Source organism: Bemisia tabaci, chromosome 7, assembly GCF_918797505.1.
Source record: "Bemisia tabaci chromosome 7, PGI_BMITA_v3".
In the NCBI taxonomy this organism is placed as follows: domain Eukaryota; kingdom Metazoa; phylum Arthropoda; class Insecta; order Hemiptera; family Aleyrodidae; genus Bemisia; species Bemisia tabaci.
The window spans coordinates 628,248-648,673 of NC_092799.1; the positions used below are offsets into that span (position 1 = coordinate 628,248).

General features: G+C 40.7%; 1 protein-coding gene across 3 annotated transcripts in view; it reads left to right on the top strand.

Moving 5' to 3' along the window:
• LOC109031971 (dual specificity calcium/calmodulin-dependent 3',5'-cyclic nucleotide phosphodiesterase 1A) overlaps positions 1 to 20,426 on the top strand; it is a 423,891-nt gene that overhangs the window by 55,382 nt on the left and 348,083 nt on the right. The window lies entirely within an intron of this gene.

Below are 20,426 nucleotides of genomic sequence, written 5' to 3' on the forward strand. Positions count from 1 at the left end.
ACGGAGCCTGAATGTGCCGATGAGAGGATTGATTCACGGAACACAGGGACGCGTCGCGCGGTGGCCCGTGGCTGTGAAGAACAGACTCCAGACTAACCCCAGATAAGACAGGAATATTTAGGCAATATTTAAACAATATTGTTTTGGTATTTATGCAAACATTGGGCCAATATTGGTTAAATATTGAGCCAATGTTAAAATCGTACACCATCTTTCCTTTTGGCATAAATACTGTGCCAATACTTTGGCTGAGAATACTGTGCCAGTACTTCAAAGGGAAAGTATTTGGATATCAATATTGAGACAATACTACACCAATATTGAATCAATTTAGGGGTTCGCAGCTAGGGGATGGTGGAAAAGGGTTAATTGTGGAAATAATTTTAGAAACCATGAAAAATAAAAATAATGAAACCACTGGGATGTTATTGAATCGATTTTGCAGATTAGAAATTTTTCATCCACCTTGGGGATTGAACCCGGGACCTACCTTACACTAACCGACGACCCTACCGATTGAGCTTCACTAGACGATGTATTTTAGTGATTTAAAACCGGTATTTAACGTCGAGTTGGACGGGCAACTAGGATATTTTCCATCTGCCTGGATTTGTCCGTGTATTTATTTTACTTTTTACTTTACTATATTTTTTAAATTTATTTTATCGTTTTACTTTGTTTTATTTCCTTGCTGACTCTATTTTTTTCTTCACTCTATTTTTTTTTTTTTTTTCAAGCACTTCATTTTTTTTCTTTAATTATTTACTTCTTATTCCTTTACTTTGTTTTGTTTTACTGTAATTTATTTTAATACTTCATCATAATTTTTTTGACTTCAGTTAATTCTTTAAATTCATTATATTCTTTCACCTCATTTAGTTTTATCCCTTATACTTTATTTTTTTCTTCATCTCAGTTTTTTTACTTCATCTCCTTGCTCCCTCTAATGTTTTACTTCAGTTCAGTCTTTGACTTCATTTTATCATTAATTTGATTTATACTTCATTTTATTTCTCTTATTTTGTCTCTGTTATTCTATTATTTCCACCATTCTATTATTTTATTTATTTTTTTCTCTTTAAATTTTTCATCGACATTCTGAGATGCATTTTGCATTTGATTGTAGTTTGATGTCTTCCTCATAAAGACTATGCAGGTGCGATTGCCATAATCTCACAGCTGCACAGCTACGAAGTGCAAGTTCTACAGGAGACCAATAAGCACACGAGATCAAGAATTTCCTCTTCAGTTGAATTTAAATGTTTCATTTGAAATTTGAAAAATAAAAAATAAACAACCAGATGTGAATGAATGATAACATTCTCATTCAATGATAATATTCACAACAGTACATGAACTACAAACGAAACAAAAAAAGAAATAAACTGAGATCACGCGCAAATACATTGAAAATGACCTCAAGGAGGTGGAAATTCAACAATTTCTTGGGAGGCAAAAAAATATATATTATATTATATTATATTAAATTTGACAACAACTGCAATAACCTTTATGAATAATAAGGTTGAAAATAATGGATAATTGTTCAGAAAGAACACATTTGAGCTACGTCTTAAATCTAAGCCTTATTATGTTTAATACTTTTCGTTATGGGCTGGCATTTAGTATGATGACTTATACCGATTAGGATATTGAAAATATTTTAAAAATATTTTGAATAGCAGTATTATTGTTTAAAATATTTTCAAAATATTTTGAAAATACTTACCAATGCATTTCTGTCTTTTAAAATGTTTTTAAAATATATAATAAATATTTTGAATATAAATATTATATGTACTGATATTTTAAAAATACTCTCACGATATAAATTTTTACAGTATTGAAATACAAATATTTTGAAAATATTTTTATGATGTTTTGGGTAAACATATTATTTTTAAAAATACTAAATGATGATTCTTTAAATATTTTCTAAAAAAATAATTTTGATTATAATATTATCAAAATATTGTCAGTATTGTGTAAATATTGCGACAGTACTGACAATATTTGCCCAATATTGTAAAAATATTATGTCTTATCTGGGACCGCATCCCCCATCCCCTCATACTACCTCTCACCCTCGAGAGACCGGCCAAGTTGTCGCCCCTCTGTCGTAAGGGCGTATCTCTATTTGGGCACTAACCACGGAAAGCATGGATTCTTATGAAAATCCGGGCTCACTGGGAAATTGAGGTACGCCGTTACGACAGAGAAGCGACCAAGTATGGAAACGGGCTAACTTCCTTGTTTCGGAATGTGACGCCATCGGGAGCTCGGAAACTTCGGCACAACTTCTCGGTCGTGCTAAAGAAGAACGCCGCATGAGCCCTTAAACGTTGCCATGTTCCAATCAATAAAAAAGAATTCACCGGGGAAATTCATGAATTTTCCCGTACAGATTTTTCAAACTATTTTGTTCGCAATTCAATCGAAAATATTTGAAAATTTTAAAGGACAACGTGCATAACATTTCTCGAATATACGAGTTTTATCGGAGGAAATTTGGCAACTCTTGAATGTCTGGACGGTGTTCTTCCTTAGCACGGAAGCTCTGGTTCGGGCCAATTTGCGCAACATGGACCGCGGTTTCCAACTACGCTTCACCTGCTTCCTCGAGGCGGCGTCAACAGTCTTTTCATTCATGCATCTCTCCTCGCATTATTTATGCAAATTTGCAATGGACATTTTTGAGGCTTCTTATCGAATTTTGATGACAAATACTTAGCTTCTAACTTTCGGAGGCGGCTGGAAGTTCTTTGAGATCCCCTCTTGTAATCAAGGGACTTCAATCAAGTGCCGATATAGGGAGATTATGGATCGCTTATTGTACGCTAATTTTTCACTGACCGCGAAAAAGGAGATGGTGCTTACGGCCGCAAATGAACGAACAAAATAGCGACCTCACCCCTCAAAACAGTTTAATTACATTTAAAGGGAATTAATTAAATATTTGGACCGCATTTTGGAATTAAAAACTACAATTTCTGGCTCAATACTTACAACACTTATGAGCGTACGGAAACATTTTCTGGGTCATAGTAGCATGCTTATTTGAAGGAAGTCATGCATTGGGTTCATCCAGGAATATAGGTTTTGTACCGATGCAAAATCGGAAAATTTAAAAATAGTAATGTTTTGCCCTATATTTCCCAAGAGGTGTGCTTGAAATTTGTCGTGGAGATTTATGAAAAGTCAGAGAATTCCACTTCTTAATTTTCATGGCCACTATGCTTTCCGGGTAAGTTTTGCAAAAAAGACTTGACGTATATTACATTTTGAAAGCACTCACACACTATTGGAAGAACCACTGACTGAGAAAATCTAAGAACTAAGGTTGTCGTATAGGAATAGAAGACAAAATACTTGAGGGGTAAGGATGGATTTTTTGGGTATTGGCAATTTATATGTCTTCGATCACAGAAACAATTTTTTGGTTCAAAGAAAAAAAAATCTGAGGTTAACTGTCTGTGCATCGTGTAGACCTCTAAATACTGAGATACTCGTATACTGATCAGCCATATTGAAGTTTGATTACCAAAAGCGATCAGTTTGGTTATATTTGAGCCAAAAACTGGAGTGAGGCCACATGAACCGAAGCCCTGTCAGAAGTTTCTAGTAGTTTCAGATGACGTTTTGGAAGAAAATTGAGCTCTTTGTCACTGCAAATACAACTTTTCTTGGAGAATACTTCGTAAAAAAAACTAAATATAAGGGCTCATTTTCTGCCACAATAATTGAGTTTAAAGTTCATCTATGTCACAACCCTCCACGCAACTTTTCAACTTTAAACGTTGTTTTTCTTAAAAATACAAAATTGACACTTAATCTCCTCATTCGTGATAATCCATGAGGAAGGGAGGTTAGAAAATGAAGTTATGATCCTATTTTAAATTTAAGTTATCCACTTTTAATAATCGAAAAGTTTTTCAAAGAATATCTTCCGCCTCTAACTTGAGATTTTAATCCGATAATAAATTCATGCGAAGTTTTCACAACTTGGAGCTGTAACGATCCTCACGAAATTGCAACCTTTTTTTCCCTACATTTAAATCCATTGAATATAATCGATTCTAGTTCAAGCAGCCTGCTTCGATAGTTTTCGATTATTATACATGCGTTTAAATGGGCGGAGCCAGCATGAGCAACTTACGAGAGTTGCTACTGACTTGGAGCGGGCGCGATGTTTGCCAGCACATACCTGTTTGGCGCGCGGCCTCGGTTCAGCGCGAACTATTGAAAAGTAATATGTACTTTTAATTAACTAAAAACCAGGGCCATTAGTGGCATTAGCGCAGGATGAACTACGTCATTCAAACAGCGCAATTCATTAAAGCAGCCGTAAGGGCTCCTCATAATGTAACTGAGCGTTGCGTCCGGTGCCGACCGTAGCAGCGTTGTCATTCTGATCCTTAATCTTAGTTGAAAGGAGGCTCCATGAGTATGGCCTAATCTTGCGTGGTCCAAGTGTCATTAGTCGCTTTGTAGTAATTCATGAGGGGGGTTCACGGTATGTTCAATCCAGGAAAAAATTGAAAGCTATCGAGATTCATGAAGGTACCGAAAAATCTGAAGTATCTCGTTTTTAGGAAATCAGTATCAAAACCGACACAGTGTTATGATTTTGCTCCTACATTTAAAAGAAAATATAAGTCTAATGTTCAGTTGTTCAGGAAACTTTAGAAAACCTAAGCCTTCGGTTGATTCGGGAGTTTCCTACCTTTAAACTGCTCCCTGCTCTGGATTCAATGCGAGCTGTACAAAAATTAACACAAAATTTTGGTTTGATTGTTTTACAATTCGTATATCAACCAGAAATAACACTAGAGCACAAATGTTAGTCGAGGTGTAGACCACTTTCATTAGAAGTGATTTGCATCGCCTTTCTTATTTCCTGTCACTACGCGATGATCAAGATTCGTTTGTAAGATCTTAGGAAAATCACGAACGGTTGTAAATCAAGCATTAGCGTTAACTTCCTGAATTTTTATGATATCGTTTTGGGAAGAAGGGTTGCCCCTTCGAGCTGTGAGGTGTTCACCAAAAATGAAGAACGGACATTTAAAACATGGAAAGCGCCACCATGTGTTACTCATCGGGGAAAATATGAGGTAGGGGGTAGGTTCCAACTTGGACATTTCTAAGTAATTGGGTAGTGCTCCAATAAATTAGGTTACTAACCCAAATGTTGCGGTCCCACCCCAACTTGAGCTGCGGTTTTACCAACATTAATCGGAAATGCCCATATCATCCGACAAATTGGGGTAGACCGTAATTTCAGGTGATAACCTCTGACATTTTTTTCCATGTAGGATTCTGCAGTTTTTGTTCTCAATTACCGGGACTTGAATGGCTTAAAAATAACGCTTTTTGTATCGGAGAAAAGGCAAACATTTAGAGCACATTCTCGAATTTAAAGTCTTCAGAGCGAAGGCTTTTAGGTTTTTAAAGTGGGGAACGCTATAGCATTAATAGGCCTTATAGTGATTTGAATTTCCACTGTTCGCATGACACGTTTGATGAAGGCACTATAGTTTAAAGAGAGGAGGTTGTAAAGGAAACGCAGTCTGGCAGCAGTGCATTGACGTGGGACCCATGTTATTTGATACAGTTTCCGACTGGATCCCTGCAACCCTGGATTGGCCGCATCCCCGGATTGGCTGCATCCCTGGTTGCCTGCACGACTGCTAGCGTGAGGCCCGGTTCTTTGACGATTCATGCGCTCCACTCCGCGCGGATCCCGGGCTCCCGGGTGCCGGAATATATTCGTCAATCCTCTTTCATCATCAAAACTAACAGCAGTCGCATTTGTTCCATTGTTCATCCCGCTCCTCTTCCAATTGACGCTAATTGGATATTCTTCCCCTGGATTTTCCTCACTCCTCGCTCTGTCCAGACTCGAATAATAATCCGCCCGATTTTTATCAAACACCGCAGCTTTGTTCCCACGCTGGACGAGCTCATAAAATTGTGGTTTACTTCTATGAATTAGTTACTTTGTCAACCAGCCCCTCCATTTTCCGGAACAAGTACCGAATTTCGGAAATTTTGAGATTTTCCGGATTTTTTATCAGCACTTATGACATTCCCCAAATGTTCCGGACTTTTTGCATTTTCCGGGAACTGTCTCGGAACCATTGAAAAAATCTAAAAAGAATCTCGGAACTTTTGTCGGACGTAGAGTGGGAGAAATTGGAACAAAAAAGTTCCGAATCCCGGAACTTTTGACGGACATGGAATGGGAGTACTGTGTTTACCATAATCATCGGAGTTTTGACATTGTGAGGCAAGTCCGACGGTACTTACTGTCTTGAAAAATAGGTCACTCCAATAACACTTATCTGATGTCGTTTCCTCAGTTTTGATAGCAACTATATCGTAAGTTGTAACGTGTCTTTGTAGTAAAAATTGAGAATTAAAGGCGTTCTGTCATTTTGAATCATTGCAGCATTGCCCAAAGCTGCCACGCCGTAGGTGGAACTGTGTGTCCCTGGAGACTTAAAACGCCTTCAACTTGGTGCGTATGCAGCACGGACATCTACGGAGGCCGAATAGTTGCATTCAAGTGTTGTAATGATGCTCGTTGAGTGTTCGACGCATGCCACACTAACTGAGGGTGTTTTTTTTATTTCTTTTATACTTCAACTTGATTCTAGCCTTGCCCATTAAGTTGATGAAGTCAACTGTTACTCATCATGATTGCGACAATGTCAATTTTCCGATAAATGCATCGATTGTTCAGACGTTTCACAATGTTGTCGGTCCCCGAAATTGAAAAATATTTAGGTATATCTGAAAAATGGTTTGTAGAGCTTCAAGTAATCTATTTTGATGAATCGACCTGTGTTTGGATTTTTCCCAGCTCATTTTCTCTTTGCAAAATACTTCTGACGTTCATGCAGGAAATTTATAAACAACTATCTCGATGGATCATGCGGCGTTTTGAACAAGGACTATGACAATTCATATCTCGAATAAGAGAACCGCTACAAAAAATCTTGAATATCACAAGCCCACATTCCATGCCCATACTTTCCCAGTTTCCATAGCGAAACTGTAACATTACTGTACGACTGATCCGAGCACCTGCATTACCAATTTTAGCCATGTATGGTGATTTCCTGAAAGCCGACAATTGAAGGAATTTCTCATAGAACCCACCAAAAATGGCCTGCTTTTTAGGCAGCCAATTCGGCCATCGAATCGATGAAAATCTAGTTCCAGCACAAAATTATGATGAAAACGCACTAAAATTCCTTCCAATTATCTTGATTTTAAGCTGACGCACGGCAGTTCACCGCGAATCGCGGTCGTGCGCGCTAATACCGCATATCAACTTAAAATCAAGATAATTGAACGGAATCTTTAAAATTAATTTTCATTCAATGTTCATGAATCAATATTTTCTCAAACATTCAGCAAAAAGTACCAATCGATACAAATAGCAATGACATGAAAATAGTAGGTATGTGTCCCACATTTCAGTTATTTGGCACGCTTTTCCAACATATTCATATCGGAGTTTTTTCCTTGTTTTTCCTTCCGAAACATTCGCTTGACCCATAAATTGAGGAAAAACTAATAAACTGTTTTCCCTTGCGGTTCACTCTCTTAGGCTCGGAGGGACCGCAATACGTCACACAATTGGGCGTATTTGTGCTAAAAGGAACTATATGCATAGGATTTGCGTTAGACATAGTTTCTTTTGGCATAAATACGTTCAATTCGTTGTCCCTCTGTAAGGGCGTATCTCAATTTCCACGCGAGCCCTGTCCTCCATATAACTCCATGTTTTTCACGGCTCACACGGAAATAGGGGTACTCCTTTACGTCAGAGGAGCGACGGATTGTATTCCAGTTTTTAAATAGGAATCATTATCTCTGGCTCGTTTTAGATAGAGCGTATGTGATACCAGTTTCCCTACGTAGATTAGTTCCTTCATGGGTGAGCCAGGAATAGTCGTTGCGCATCGCAAAATGCATTTCAATTCACGGACGACCCTTTGATGTGACACAGTCCGTGGGCAGAGGGTGTCCGTGTCCGTCTTTAGCTCACGCTGTCCCGTTGGCCGGTGAGATAATTCCACTGATGAAGGGGATTGATGAAGGAGCCTTGATAGCAAAGTTGAAGCCTAGGTGATGTGTCCAAAGAGATTGGGAAGCTTTGGAGCTGGAGTCATTAGATGTTGCCCCGGGGGGGGGGGTAGGGAGGGGGGGTGCTCTCAATTGAATTCGCTCGCGAGAGGAGCTCGCTGAGGCTCAAGATAGCGATTGAATGAGATGACGCCATTGACGGAGGTCGTTGCGACACTTGTAACCTGTGTTCCGCTCTCGCTCCCTGCAGAGTGCATGCATCCCTGCTCCCGTATAACAACTCGTCGAGTGCGCTTTTCTATGATTCATCATGTGTGCAAAGCCCTTCAGAAAACGAATAACACACCCCCAACCCCCCCACCCACAACCCCCCCCCCACCTTCCCGCGCGCGGGCATGAATTGCAGTTGTTCCGCCGTCACAACTTCCTCTCAGGCCTCCGAACGTTCATCTGCGAATTTCATTGCCGTGCTGCGGGCTGATTGTTAAAATTGGTAGACAAAACTATAGACAAAGATGACAAACGGATATGGAGGGATCCTACAGCGGGCTGATTATTGGAATTGATAGACAAAGTAATAGACAAAGAGGACCTAAAGCGATTCTAATGGTTAATTTGGGTGGTTCTCATAGACTAAGGGGGTAAATGATAGACTAACTAAAAGGGACCCTCGAGAGTTGCCGTTAGTAAGTCTATTGCCTGCTTCCTTCGTCCATTGCAACCAATCCCTTCCACCGATAGGATCCCTCCATATCCTTTTTGTCTTCTTTGTCTATAGCTTTGTCAATCAATGTCAACAATCAGCCCGCTGGTGGAAACGGGTGGTTGCAATGGACAAAGGAGGTAGGTATAGACTAACTAACGGCAACCCACGATGGATGCTTTAGTTGGTCCATCATTTTCTCCCTTAGTCTATGAGAACCGCCCATTTCACCCAACAGGATCGCTCCATACTCCCTTTGTCTTCTTTATCTATCGGTTTGTCCTTTAAACAATCAGCCCAGAGGGTAGTATAGAACGAATGAAACATATGAAATTTTAGATGATACAGTGTTGTGTCTCCGAAGCTGTAATTTCAAGCGGCTGTGAAATTATTGAAAAAGATAAAACACTTATTACAGGCAACTTGCACAAAAAACCAGCAAATCACATGTGATTTGTATGATTACGATTACGTGATATGTGATAAGTATTTTTTGTGCACAAAAAATACTTATTTTTTCTAATCTAGTGTCGGGTTTTCTCATTGTTTTTCTCTGATGGGAAGCTTGAGTGATGAAAACGAGTAAGACGTTGCCCCTAAATAATTTTGGTAGTGTCTAGACGCAGTTTATTAACGTGGAATGATAATAATACACAATTGGAGTTATCCTTCATAAATTCCCGAAATTTCATGAAATATTTCACGATTTTATATCCTATGCAATTTTGCTACCCTGTTTCAACTTTTCTTTGATTTGCGATGGAATCAGAGAATCACGAGGCTGCTGAAAATGTCTCATTTTGAGATCCGCTTTTCGCGACGAACTCGAGACGAATCCCACATTTTCCCATTACATCGCGTCAAGTTGTTAATGGAGGGTCCGAAAAATATACTGTCTCCATGGAGCTGAGCGTAAGCGTTATTATTAGCAAGACTTGATTCACACCCTCGGCCGAGGCGGCGCGGCACCTGGCAACGTGAATTACGTGAATTGGGGTCCAGGGGGACGGGGGGTGTCGGAGGAAGGCAGGTGGGGAGTTCGGGGGGGGGGGGGAGGAAACGGGGGATAATCACGGTGAATGAAACAGATGTTTTAATGGATCAAAAATGAGGTCACCAGGGGTGGAGTGGCCGGGAGGCGACGGGACTGGAGGATGCGGGGGGATGCGGGGGGATGTAGGGGGGCGAAAGGGGGGCGGGGGTGGCGGGTGCCCCGAGGGCGAGGCGCGAGTCCGTCGAGTTTCACACGGCTGTCCGCTTCTGCCCCCGCCCCTGCCCCCGCCCCTGTCCCCGCCAGCGTCATCATAGCTGACTCCATGGCTTGAGCTAATTTTTGACGTCACGTATGATGCAGAGAACCTCTACTGCCGTCCCAAGGAAAAACACCGTATGAACATTCGAGAGTTGCCAAATTTCCATCGATAAAATGTTTATTTTTGAGGAAAGCTTTGAATATATTTCCTTTAAATTTTCAGGAACTGTAGATAAGATTATGAACAAAATTATCTGTCAAATCGGAGGAAAAATATTTACAAATTTTCCCGAAAATTCGTGATTTACCAAAGGAAATTTGGCATCGCCTGAAGGTTCATACTGCGTTTTTCCTTAGCACGGTAGTCTAGGAGAGTAATGGACATGCCGGTAATTTCTGGGTTAGGTCATGGAGCTTTTAGGCCCCAAAAGAGCAACCACCCTGTGAAATCAAAATCATCCAGAATTTTTATCATTAGAATTATGACTCCTCGTTTGTAAGGCACGTATTTTAGGGTGTTTCGTTTTGAGGCGATTATCTCAAGACCTTGCTCCCCGGGTTTTGCCCCATTCCTTTAGGTCCCCAAAAGATGACTCCGAAGTTTCAGCATCATAGTTGAAGTCTAGACTTTCCCCCAAAGCGATGAAAATTCCGGGAAAAATTACATTGGTCTACATGGGGAGGTAATAGGCCGATCCGCGGAACTGCGTTTTTTGGCAATAAAATGCACCAAATTGATTTTAAACCTGATCATCTCTCAGGCAGACATCTAGAAGCCTATTTTGAACGAGATATTTTCACTTTTGACCCAGGGATGGTGGTAGGGTAGGTCACGGCGCAGCTGGTTTTGAGGCGCTGTGCGCAGCAAAATGATCGTATTTGGCAGTTTTTCATCAATCTCAGAAAATAATGAAAAATAGTTTTTTCTAGCCCTTCAGAACTATTCATGGCCATTCACACTTATGCCGAAATCACTCAAGGACACTATAAAATATACACTAATTTCCTTCCAGGCTCGAGTAATTTTGGCAACAACGTACGATATTTGACTTAGTTTTTGGATAAAATTTACTCATTTTTGCGGAGGGACGCTCATGAATGTACATTTTTGACCATCCTAGTTTAATATGGAGTCTAAAGATTGGAAGCGGTATTTCTCTAATGTATTTCGTGTTAAAAGTTTGCCTGACCCTTATCGGCCGTGAGAATTCTATACATCATCATGTCCGTACCTACCCCAATTAGGCACTTTAAGTCAAATCCTAAGTTCAAAACGCTACTTTTTAATAGGAAGAGTGACTCGTTGAGCAAAAAACCAAGTAAAACTTATCAAATGATGACTGATATGAGTGTTTTCACAAATTAGGCTAGGGTTAGTAAACATATTCCTAAACTCTTTGAATACATGCATTTCATGGCATACCGAGTGCATTGCAGAAGTTTCAAAAAGTTTCATGAAATTGTATGTTTTAGGTTTTATGAAAGCGTTTCTGACCTATAGGCATATCCGCATTAGTATCATTTGAATGCTTCCTCTTCGGAACAAAGGAGCTTATGGGCAAACATGAGGGTGGGGGGAGGGGTTGGCACCCAAGATTCAATGAAAAAAGAGACTGTAAAACACCGCATTTGTGTTAAGCTCGCGCTTTATCAGGGAGTATTTTACGAGTCAGGCAAAATTTACGGCTGGTTTTTGCAATGCGGCGCGGCGCGGGCACGAGCGCTCGGCTGAGGCCGTGACATAGCACTGCCACCGCGCGACCGGAAAAACATCCTATCAACATTCGGATGTTGTCAAATTCTCAGCGATAAAATATTTACTCCCGAGAAAAGTTATGAGCATTTTTCAGTGAAATTCTCAGATAATCCAGATCAAATTGCAAATGGAATCCTTTTGAAGATCGGAAGGCAAATGTGCACTGGTTTCCCGGAATATTCGTGTTCTGTCGAGGGATATTTGTCAACAGCTGAAGACTCATGCGACGTTCTCCCTTAGAGTAGTCGGAGTCATCCCCCGCCGCACAATGGATCGAGTCAAGGAGAAAGGTCGGACAAAATTTGGTAACTTTAAAAACTTAAAACTCCGTTTGTACAAAACATTGAGGCTCTAGAAGTGGTTCTATTTGTTCCCGCGTGAAATTTTCTTCTACCAGCACCCCTTGAAATTTAAAAAGTGGCGAAATAAACATCAAAATTTGCAGAATCAGTCTAAAATTTCATGCGCGACCTCTCTGATTGACTCGATCCACTGTGCGATGCGACGCAACGCGCGCCGCAGCAGTTTCTTAACGAGGATCCCGACTTTACGAGCGTAGCCATTGATCGGCTACAAAGAAGCAGCGGCAACCATCTCCATCTCCGAGGGGCTTTTATGACGGACCTTAACCAACCCCCCCCCCCCCCCCATCGAGACGATATACTCGCGAAGCAGCTCACAACAATTTTATCACTTGTTTCCTATCTCCGCTCGCCGGGTACTTCTCGAGTACTTATACCTGGAACTTACTGTCAGTCTATCTCGTTAGTTCCGGAAGCGATAGCCGCGTGCCGCTCCTTAAATCGCACACCGGAAGCGAATTTTCCCGGGTAAATTGCCGTCAGTTCCTAACGTTTTGCCGATTCCCGCTACAACACAGTCAAGTCACCATGAGTTTACGACTTTCGGAATATTAGTGAGGTGGCAACACAGAAGGATCGTGACGTGGAAGCGAGAGAGATGGGTTGCCTCTGTTCGGGATCGATGGGCACTTTGACGTGAAATCAAGGATGCCTTGTCGCTAAAAGAGTGCAAATTATGAGCGAGTGCCTACTGCGTAACGCAAATCCATGACGTCATCGTGGCCAACTCTCAACTTACGTTAAGAAATAACTTCAACAAAGGAGCATTCACGCGCCACAGGGAATATTGCGATTTAAGTGCGTTTTCCATCGTAAAATTTTGCCAAAAATACGATGGTGCCACCTTTTTGTTCCTGAAATGAAACCCATAGCTAAAAAAAACTCTCTTTGAGGCCTTAAGGAGGGATTTGGCTACTACACGGTCAAAGTGTACCTCAGAATCCAGTCAAAATCTTCATGCGCAGATAAAATCCCCATAAAGGGAGAGTTGAGACAAAAGTCTGCATGTCCCGAACAGGAATAAAACTTACACAGTTGGAACGTTTTGTTTTTGTAATCTTAGATCAACTCATTCCCGAATTCTTTTCCTCCGTCTCCTTCCCTCCTCTTTTCGAGAACATAATTTTTCGGTCCATTCACATTTTTGCTCTTTGCAATCGGTGGGAATCTAGTCGGTTTTACCCTCGTGACTGCGTGGAAGCCTAAAATACGGTCGCCAATCAGGATTGGATTCCATTTGTCTTAACTGTCGTATAATGAGGGGACTCAGTGCTCAGATAGGGACCAAATACAGAAACAGGGTTAACGTGGCTCTAGCCTTGGAGTACTCTCATAAAATGGTAAATCTGCTCATGTATTTGCTCTCTATATCTGTGCATGGAGAGTTTGATTGGATATAGGGGTGGCCTGATGGCCTCTCACAGTACTACATAGGCAATCCATTCCATCATGACCTCAACTTAGAGGCATTTTTAAAACCTTTATTTCAGAGAATACCAGAGGCACTATCGTGTTATTCGAGAAAGTTTATTAAAAGAAAGTCACTTAAATTGCAAATCCACGCTGTACGCAAGAGCTTCATTTTGAATCACACGCTCTGTTTGTGTCAGTGTTCAATACTGTAATCATCACGGAACGTGGGTTCATTGAGACATTTATTGAGAATTATCATACCAAACGAGGAAGTAGACCTTGGCTTCATCGACACAGATGCGAGGATGTCAGGATGTCTACTGGGGATGAGTTATTACGGAGCGTGGGGTGTTTCATGGTAGTTTTCAATCGGTCCTGGAATTTCTCGCCCGAGAGAGGAGAAATAAAGGGATGAAGAGATGAAGTAGGTCTCGTTCAGTTCACTGGTGCCATACACGCTTTGCAGTCGACCCGGCTTGACATCTTGTGTTACCACATTTTTCCGACGATTAATTAATTGCTTAATTAATTAATTAATTTTGGCGCTGCGTGCGCGTCCTCACCGCCCCGCCTCCAACCCTCACCTTGTGTTTCCCGCGATGTGGCCGCTCTCGCAAGTAGGTAATCCTGCTCCCCCCCCCCCATTTATATTAAATTTAGATAATATGTAGTAAATGGTGCAGCATAGAGTAATAGCGGTCAGGGGGCTGTGCCCCCTAGCCGCTACGCAGCCCAACCCCCAGAGGGCACTTCGCGTTCTCTTAGGCCCGCGTCGACAAAAGAGCGACCAAAATAAATGAAAAGATTTTCATACCCGACTCTCATGTAGCCAATCTCCTTCTGACCGGGAGCAATTTGGCCAATAAAAATCAAATGAAAAAAGCGGCATATATTTCAAACTTCCAGCCAAGACTAAAACGAAACGGAACGGAGCGTTTCGACGCTTTTGAATAGTCTGTAGCAAAGGAGCATACCTTCGATTCACTTACCCTACTAACAGACCAAGATTCAACAATTCCCGCTTAATTCAACTTTCCGCTAAATTTTGCCCCCCCCCCCCCCCCCCCTCTTTTCTAAGCTTTCTGGTCTCCTCTAATATAAATAAAACCTGGTTTTTTTTTCAAATTCTGATTATAGCGGGCTGTCGATAGACCTGTCGATAACCGCAAAACTCATGGAAATTGGCCCAGCAGAACGCTCAAACGAACTATGACAAAAAATAAAAAATTACATTTTTGAAATGGGAAAATTTGCAACTTTACCACGTAATATAAAGAAAACCTGGGTCATATTTTCAAAATCTGAATAAAACGGGCTCATCTAGAAACAATTGTCCGTCGATAGCAGCAAATATCATGAAAATCGGCCCGGTATAGAACGCTGGAACTAAGCGTTACCAGGTGCGCAAATTTAGGAGGTCTCGGAGCTTATAGTATAGATTCGAGATATTCGACGATCGGGATTCAGATTTGCTAACTTTCTCAAAATTTAACTTTTTGTAAACTTTTATTTGGTTGCGCGACTTTGGAGGAGTCGCGATGCGCATCGTGGAAGAAAAAAATGACAAGGAAGAAAACAAAAAAACAAAAAACTGTAATTTCAATTAGCAATCAAAGTTGTAGATGAGTTTACTTTATCAAAGGGTTAAGCCCGGGTTACGAAGCTTTCCATCCTAAAAGCCGGATTTCGGTTCAGAGAATTTTATTCCTGTATTAAAAATCATACCGCATTACCTATCGAAGTATATGAGCGAAACGAGTCAAACATTTTAAAGAGACTCTTTCAACACCAGAATATCCACAAGTATACGTGGGTTCAACAAACACGAGGCTTGAGATCCGTCATCGACCATGCGGTAAGAAAGCAAACGACGAAGACAAAGGTTCAGGAGGTGAACGTGTGTCGCGGGTTATCTTGTGGCAGTAACCATCATCATTTCCTCAAAATGGAAATAGCTTTTCCCGTTAAAAGTCTCCCACGAAGCGTGCCTCAAAATTTAAAAAACTTATAGAATCACTGAAAAAAATCTAGTAGATTTTACCATACTCTGATACAGGGATCCGAGTATAGTAATTAGCACCAGATTTTATGGTAGCATTTACCACATTGTGGTAAAAATCACCTGAGTTCTGGTGAATACTACTATAATTCTGGTCATTTTTACTAAATAGTATCACTGTAAAAAATCAAGTAGACTTATAGTAGTCGTTACCAAACTTTTTTTTCAGAGAACGCTCACACAACTTACTTCAAACCATATTCGTATTATCTCTGTTCTAATCTTGTCTAAATCCTGTCGCTATTATTGTTAGATTGTTTTGGGTAAAAATACGGTTGCAAGCGGTGCGATAAAAAACGGAAAACATGAAGCAGCGAATGAGCGAGTGACACTGTTTTTCTGCAGTGAAAGGAAAGGATTGATATGGTAATACCCTCACCGTGTAGATACTTCAACCCCGTGAAAAATCACCACCATTGCACAATTGCAGCGCCATTGCAGCTCTCTTTGTAGCCCGCGGAGAATATTAATTGAAGTACATCGGATTGCGAAAATTGGCTTGAATGTGCGGCGCGCGCTCGCAGTGTGTCGCGTGGATTGGCACTCGCTCGCCCCCCTCCCCCTCCCCCCCCCTCGCCTCAACCGGAGCCGGAAATTGCCAGAGATGGAGGAAGAAAGCGCGGGAAATGATGCCGCTTGCCAACAACAATGATTCTTTGAGGGCGCGCCATCTCATCTCCAGACGGATCATGAGCAAGATCTATGACCCGAAATTAGCTCAAGCTCCCCCACAATTTCGCATTCAACAATCTATCCGAGCACAACAAAAGTTATTCATTCAACGCACTCTCTCATCATTTATCAAATTTTGCTGAGCTTTCTCCAGTCAAATTTCACTTTTTTCATTTGAATTGTTACTTACCACCGAGTATGATCGTTAGAACCACATCTTGCAAAGGCGCCTTCATTTTTTCACTAGGCAACGCGGACATCCTTCGGACACGAATAGTTGCATCAAAGTGGAGTAGGTACATCTTGTGGCAAGCAACACTATTCCTGACTCATCCATAAAAATCGCTAACAGAGAGTCGTGTTGCAGTTGTATCAAGTAATTGTGATTTAGTAACGTTACAGTTGAGAAATATGAATCCCTTGTCCCCCCATGTCCCCTTGTCAACTATGGTCTTTGAATTTCAATCCCCTCACTTCCAGTTTAGTGTGACATGTTTAACTACTTTAATATCTAGGCGAAACTTAAATTGTATTTCACTTCGGGGCGTATATGTATCCTTAGCATTCAAACAACCAAATTGATATGCACGTAGATCCAGATCCCATTATTTTTCATTCCTTTATTCAAAGGTATCGTATTTCAATTTTAAGGGTTTTTTCTTCTTGTTTTGTCGCATATGACTTCTCTCCAAATATACTTACCCAACAATTGCTCAAATAATTCAAAGTGTATTCACTTCTTCAATTTCTTTACATAACTTATTGTTCTGTTTCAGGTGAGTGCTGCATAATGCAATTAAATTCTTAACGTAAGTGAGTTTTTGTATAATCGAAGTCAAACTGTTCTTTGTGTTGCCTCCCTGGCTGATAATCTGACTTCTTATGCTTCTTTTTTATATTTATTTTCTTCCTGAATGAAACGAGATATTGTGCTTCTAAGGGACAGCGTAAAGCAGTATTTATTATATTTAAACGCGCATTTTAAAATAGTTTCAATTAGCCCGTCATGTCTCGTGAAGCGCCTGGGGGGGGGGGGGGGGGGAGCAAAGGGCGCAGCTCCCTAGTTTGTTTCAGCATTACACCAAAAAAGCCGCAGTTTCATGCTATGTAAGAATATTTCGCAGGGTATCTACAGTCAGTTTTTTTTACCAGGTAAATTACCAGGAAAATGTGAAAATGTGCTCAGGACATTCTGAGTGGTTCAATCATTCTTCGGACATTTGATGCAATGCATTAAATACGTTGATTTTCTGAAATAAACGAGTGTCAATATTTTAGATAAGAAGATCTCGAAAAATGAGGACATCTTGCAGAATAATGGGAAAATAAGAGGATAACCCAAAATTTGGCGTATTTATGCTAAATGGAACTATATGTGCAAGTGGAAATATGAGGTGTGCTCGTGGAAGCTGGGTAAGAAACAATATAAAAGTGGATATAGTTGCTTAGTGCTATAGTTTTGAGAAAACGGAAAAGCGGGATTTTCAATTAAATCAAAAGGAACTGAGCGCTAACTCATGAGCCGTGGGCATGCGACAAGAGCCTTGTGGACAGGGCTCATGAGTTAAAACCGCCTTCTCGATCATCGTTCCTCTCGTCGTTGCCGCAGACGTCACTGGCGCTTTTAAATTCCCATTCATTCTTATGGCCCGAGCACTAACGAGCATATCGACGGTGAAAGTTGGCAATCACATAACTCGGTTTGCGACGTCGCAGACTTCCTGTCATACTTTATTTTTTAAACGGAAAACTACTCAACGGTAATTCTTTAAAACTGCCGTGATTTTTCTTCTATGTGCGAGGAAAATTCTGCAAAAACTTCAAGGGGTCATGTCCATACGTTCTTCTTTAAAAAAATAACATAGTTGCTCAGATTTTCAGACACCGCAAACGAGTTATGTGATTGCCGACTTGCACCGTCGATATCCCATCTTTCCAATTGCTCATACTTGCATTTAGCATAAATTCGTTCAACTAAAGTTTTGTAGACACTCTGTTGGGCTATTTTGACTATTTGCCGGCGACAGAGACATGGGTTTCTGGATTGAGGAAGGCGGAAAGTAGGGATTATTTGGCGGCGCAGTGGGTTGCTGGGAATATGATGGGCCGCACGGCGTATCCCGGATCGGTGACTCCGTCGCAGGGAGTTGGAGTTGGAGTTGGAGTCGGGGCAATTGGAATGTCTGAGCCGTGAGCCGGGCCGGGCCCAAGCCGTGACGTGGAATACTCTGTCAGTTGCACGGGTCCGAATCCTCTGATCCGCCTGCGATATTAACTTGAGAAAAGTTTCCTGCACCCGGAGCCGACTTCAGACTTGACCCTACTCCCACTCGCACTACCGCTCCAGCTTCCTTCCAATCCGACTCCGGCACTCGCCTTCATAATTCTTCCCTCACGGAAAAAATCAAATTCATCATTTAACTGAGAGATTCCATTTTACATCACACATCAGTAAATAAGAAGAAAAATTATGAATATTGCCAGTGATACAGAAAAATTTGACAAAGTTTTACCCTCATTCCTTGCCAATGATCATTTCGCACCTTAGCGCATCATCAGGGTGTTGATATCGCGATCTTGTCGCCTTCGTTAACAGCAATATCACACGCTCGCGGAATCTCGGTTTTCGATTTTTTCGCCATTCATTATGTATGTTAAAATACGTGTTTTACGGGATACTTTTTACGTGTATCGTGCGAGAAAAGTTTTAAACATTTTAAAAATTGTTCATATTCGTGAAGTGCGCTTCCTCAACGCGATATGATTACGGTTTCTACGCCCTGATGATGCGCTTAGGCGCGAAATAATCATTAGCATCAAGGAATAAAGATGAAAATTTTTCCACTCTGTCTGCATCACTGGCAATGGATGTAATTTTTCTCCTAATTTGCTCATTTAACAATTTTGTAGTTTTAAAAAAAGTGTCCGACATATTTCAATGTAGGTTATAAAATTAACGAATGCTTTTTTAACCAACCCCGTGGTTAAATTAGGTTTCTAATATATTGTAAAATGTACATTTGAAACATGTCGGACGTATTTTTCTAACAATTTGATTGTTAAATCAGCAATTAATTTTGTCCGTGTTTTTGTCCCTATCAAAGTCAAGTCCTGAAGTTAGGAACAAGTTGATCGTACTTTTTGTGGAATTCCGACAAGCGATACTTGGTTTCTCACCTCATCTTGTGATCCATTCTCACACTTAAACGGAAACTCCACGAAAGATGGGCTTCGAGTTAAGATGGAAATAGTATTATTTGAAATCGTCTATTTTATAGAGATGCCTCTATTTTAATTTAGCCAATCACACCTCTGCAAGTAAAAGGCCCACTTTATAATTTAAAAGGAACATATTGTTACAGAAAAAACCCATTTGGAAAGAAGAACTCAAAATAAAAAGAATATAGGAGGGTGGAGAGTTGTTAAACCTTAGAAAAGTAGGCAGACAAACTCAGTGGAAACTCATAACTGCTGTGTCCAGCTCTGCCGCACTTAAAAAGAAAAACGCCGTATGAAGCTTCAGGCGTCGCCAAATTTCCTTCGATAAAACAGGAATTTCTTGGCAAACTTATGAATGTCTCCCTTCCAATTTTTCAGATAATTTTGTTCACAATTTCACCTAAAGTCCCTGAATATTTCAAGGCAAAATCTTCATACCTTTCCTCAAAAATGAACATTTTATTGAATGAAATCTGGCAACTCCCGAATGTTCATACGACGTTCTTCCTTAGCACGGCAGAGCTGGAGCGCAGTTCGTCGTGTCTTGCTAAATGCATCAGAGGAAGTCTCCTCTTATTTATTGTTGCGAAACGCGCAACGATGAGTTGGTCCCTTTGATAAATCATCAGACTCATCCAACCCCAACGTTGATCGATTCGCGCTGAAAAAACTCCCTCGCTTCCCTTGTCACTTTATCACGGGGAACTGTTCGTTCTGTCCGAAAAAAAATCGTGTTTCAACTGCTTCTTGTATATAAGAGGACGAATATTCGGTTTCTTGTATTTTTACTTTCTCGCTCCCATAGGGTAGAGAGGAAGTATTGTCATCCTCCAAAAAAAAAAAAAAAAAAAATGTTGAAATTTCATCATTTTCTAGACTTTTTAAAGTCCCAG